The following is a 4,536-nucleotide window of genomic DNA, read 5'->3' as shown; positions in this document are numbered from 1 at the left end:
TAATTTATTAAGTGGAATCTAGCTATCTCAGTCATTATTACTCCTTTTTTATCTTGGTCTCCACTACCCAACTTAGTTAGTACTATTTAACTTGGAAAACACATTATCCCAATCACTATAGGCATTCAGTCCATATTGTAATTCTCAATCAATACTAATAATATTATTGATGTTTGGTACTAATAGTATGGTTGATTTCATTGCTCAATTCTTTCAACAAATCAATCCTAATACATCTTATCTTATGTAAATATAAACTTTGAAACACATTGTGTTAGGAACTAATGTATGATATGCCATTTGAATATATAGTGCCTTACAAACCTTTTTTGACTAGTTTGAGGTAGTTTGATCACCTTCTCCATTATATTGGGTTATCTCATCTTCACTTTTTCCACTACTTCCAACTTCTACCTTCTTCTTCTAGGTTTGATTCATCTCCTTCTTTATTTGTTTTACATCCACTTTTCCTTTTCTTGGTGCTAGTGCTTGGGTCCTACAATTCTTTCTCACATGTCTAGTTTGTTGGTATCTCTAAATCTTGCTTTCTATTGGTTTCAAAAACTTAGTTATATATAAAGTAAAATTAGTCAGTCATCATTACATTCGAGATACTCTAGATAGGATGAGTCATGTGAAAGACTTGCAAATAAAAATGTATAGGTCAAGTTCTATAGGAGCTAATAAATTCTTTGGTCACTAAGTCATTTTAGTATAAGCTAAGCCTAGTGAATGCCAAGAAAACATACCCCATTCTTTCCAAGTTACATAGGAGGTGTCAAGTAAACTTAAGACCAAGCTACAATAGATTAAACAATGAATATTGAGCATCATAGATAGTTAGTGTTGAGCAACACAGAGTTGACATTCAATTCACAAAATGATACATAATTTGCATTGAACCATTTCAATCTAACATTGAAACAATATTTAATATTTGTAGAGGTTGTTATAGAGGCTATTGCACATTTGGGATATGGATCATGAATCCCTATGAAATTTGATCAACCAATCAAATGAAGAGATGAAAAGGGAAGAGTCTAGAAAAATTTCTAGAAATGTTTAAATGGACAAGTATAAACCCTACTTTTAGATATGTGGATATTAAGTGAGAAAGTTATGTGTACAATCACAGAGAATATTGGATTGTGAAAGTGCAAACATTACAATGAAAGAAAACAGTCAAGTTTTGATAGTGCAAAAAAGAGATAGGGACCTTATCAAGAAGTGAAGTACATAACAAAGATTTAGTGGATTTAATATTAGATCAAAATTGAAGAGATGAGATAATGTATATCTCTCCCTTAAGAGGAAAATTTTATGTGGTACAACCTTAGGATACTTCCAAGAACTCCAAAATGGAGTCAAGAGAAGGCTCAACAACTTTGAAACAATTCTACTCCAAAAGATAGCATAGGCACCAAAGTTTCTCTTACTAGGCTTCAAAGGAAAAAAATCTATTAAAACTAGTTTTTTTCTTAGATATGCAGCCTATGTGTTTATGGGGAGGTTGAAAGGTTCCTTAGTGATCAACCATATCAAACTAGTGATGTTGATAAGCCCAATTGGTTCCCAAAGGTCTCAAACAACCATTTTTTCCATTAGGTCAGGGAGCCCTTTTAGTCCTATCAACAAGGTAATTATGAATTGGTTTGAAATTACTCTAAAAGATCCTATAAAAAAACTACATATATGGATAACCTTTTGGAAGAAGTACAAGATTCCAAACTTATAGACCCCAGACTAGTCAGATGATGCCCAAACCAAAAATGCAACAAATTCGTTATTTAAGCCTACTTGTTAAGGTTCATTAAGGAAATGCTAATTTTATGTTTGACTAGGAAAATATGCCAATGATAAAAAAAACATAGGAAAATATGCCAATGATAATGTGGGTTGCAAATTTTGGATATGGATCTAGAAGAGGAAGTCTTTTACACCCTTTCTTTGTAATGTCTAGTTGAGGGTCACTTGGCTAAGTGAACTGTGCCTATGAGAACCTAGCATCATGTTCATTTTGGATAATGCTCCCCAACTGCTGGTAGTCCTTTGACTTCTACTATACACTCCTCAATAGCAGTCACTCTTAGTCCCCATAATGTGGCTTCCCCTTCATCAAATGTCATCATAAATTCCACTGCTACTTCTTCATTGTACTTAGTTAATTGTAAGAAATAGCTAAGCCATCCACAAGCATGAAATCATTGAACTACTTCAAAATTTGCAAGTAAAATATTATGAATGACCAGTTCATACCTCTTTAACTATCCCCCCAACTCAAAATTTCTAGCTTTGATTTTCTCTACTTTCACTACTCCAATATGTTTTTCCCTTTATAAGTTTGCAAATTCCCTCTTCTCAAAATTTCAAATTTATCTTTCTAAGCAATGTCATTATCACTTCTCTTAACAAGACTCCATTGCATTCAACATGTAAAATAATGATGCATTAATTATGAAGGACATCAAGGTTTAATCTTAAGGTGTTCTTGTAATAACTCTTAGTCCTTTCAATCATGCCACACACAGGTGATCTTTTCCCAAAATCCCACTGAAAAGGTACAACCATTATAGAAAGATTTTAAAAAATTAATGAAAAATATCAGATTGCCACCAAATTATAGCTTACAATATCGACATGACTAGGATAAAATGCAGATGAAATTTGGAAATTAATACACTTTCTGAGCCCCCCACTAAAATTTGACAAGTGTCCACACTTTGAAATTTTGGCATAGGAAGGAGAAACTGGCTTAAGACTTATATGATACATGTAATGCAATATTATGTATAAATATTGAAACCTATGCACTAAAAATGAATAATGAGTAAAAAATGGTGTACGTAAAAATTTGAGAGTGTATGGCCACATGTAGATTGATGATGTGGTGAAGTCTAGTGACTACAAAAAGGTGCTAATAGTATGGTAAATTGAAAGCAGTAAAAAGAAATAGAGTTTATGGGTGACGTGGAGTGTGATTGGATGGTAGATAGAGAAATGAGATGGACTGATATGAAGAAAAAGAAAAATATGAATGAAAGAATGGACCTCATATTAAATGAGGTTTTTTTATAAGGGCTCCTTAAATTTTTTTCATGGTATGGCTATAGGAAGAAAGTTTTCATCCTCTGTTGTAGGAACCATGTTCACGGGAGCTTGTAAACTAGTTGGTTGGAACTACTATAGGAACTCATCTTTGGTCTGTGTAACACCCCAATAATGGTGCCAAAAATGTATGGGTTCCATACTAGATGAAGATAATAACACAATTATTCCTCTCAAGAATACTATGTTAATTTTGAAAATTATCCATTCCATGATGAAATACACTTGAATTGTCAACCTAATAACACAGGACTTGAAATGGGTCAGCATGGTATGTGCACTAAGTTCCTTTAAGAGTCTTAACAGCTATGTTGTAAGAAAGTAAAATTCATGAAAGGAATCTATACTACTAATATAGAATAGTAAACATGTTTGGAATAACAAAAAATAACTATAAAAAACTTTGAAAAAGGAATTCTAAACTAGTTAACAATTCAAACATCCACAATGATCATTTTCCTCTTTGATATATTGTGCAATATTCATCAACTTTTTTGACATCGGTAGGTAGTTTGGGCCAAAAATAGTTTCTTCATACAAGTTCTAAAGTTTTTTTTAATCCTAAAATGTTCTCCTAAAGTGCCACAATGCTTCTCTTTAGTCATGTTTTCCCTCATGGAGCACTTAGGAATGCAAAGTTGTCCTTCTTTGAATAGAAGACCATTCTACAACAAGTACTTTAAATATGTGGTGTTATAGTTATCTAATAGTGTAAAATAGACCTTTTGAATCCCTCCAAAATTTGGATCATCCTTATACACATTTTTTTGGGCATTTATCCCCATACTTTATATTTGAACTTCCTCTATCAAAGTGATTATTTTTCTTAGAGCATCTACTACCCTTTTGGAAGTTCATTTCTTATGTTTGATGGAGAATGTAAATGCTTAAAGTTTCTCTACCCATTTCATATGTCTGTAACTCAAATTTTCTTTTCTTTTAAGAAATCTTAATGCATGGTTGTCTTTATACAAAATGAACTCCTTGGGAAGCAACTAGTGCCTCCATTTCTTTAAGGCCTGAAAAATAGCATATAGTTCTAAGTCATAGGTACTATACTTTTTATTGGCATCACTTAGTTTCTCTAAGAAGAAATCAACTAGTCTCCCCTCTTGACTAAGAACTGCTCCTATGGCAAGGTTGTTGGCATCAGTCTCTACTATGAATAGCTTGTTGAAGGTAGGTAGTGACAAGATAGGATATTGTGCTACTCTATCTTTTAGATACTCAAATGATGTATCTGCTTGAGTGGTCCATTAAAATTTTGTCTTCTTACCTCCTTTAATGGTATCCAAGAGAGGTACACAAATGTGACTAAAGTTTTTGATGAACTTTGAATAAAAGGTGGCCAATCCATGAAAGCTCCCAACTTCTCCAGATGTCTTATGTGTTGACTAATTGAGGATAACCTCTAATTTTTTAGGATCTATC

The sequence above is a fragment of the Cupressus sempervirens genome, chromosome 1, assembly GCF_028749045.1.
Source record: "Cupressus sempervirens isolate cs-2001-9-10 chromosome 1, ASM2874904v1, whole genome shotgun sequence".
NCBI classification, from domain to species: domain Eukaryota; kingdom Viridiplantae; phylum Streptophyta; class Pinopsida; order Cupressales; family Cupressaceae; genus Cupressus; species Cupressus sempervirens.
Note: the sequence above shows the minus strand (reverse complement) of the source record.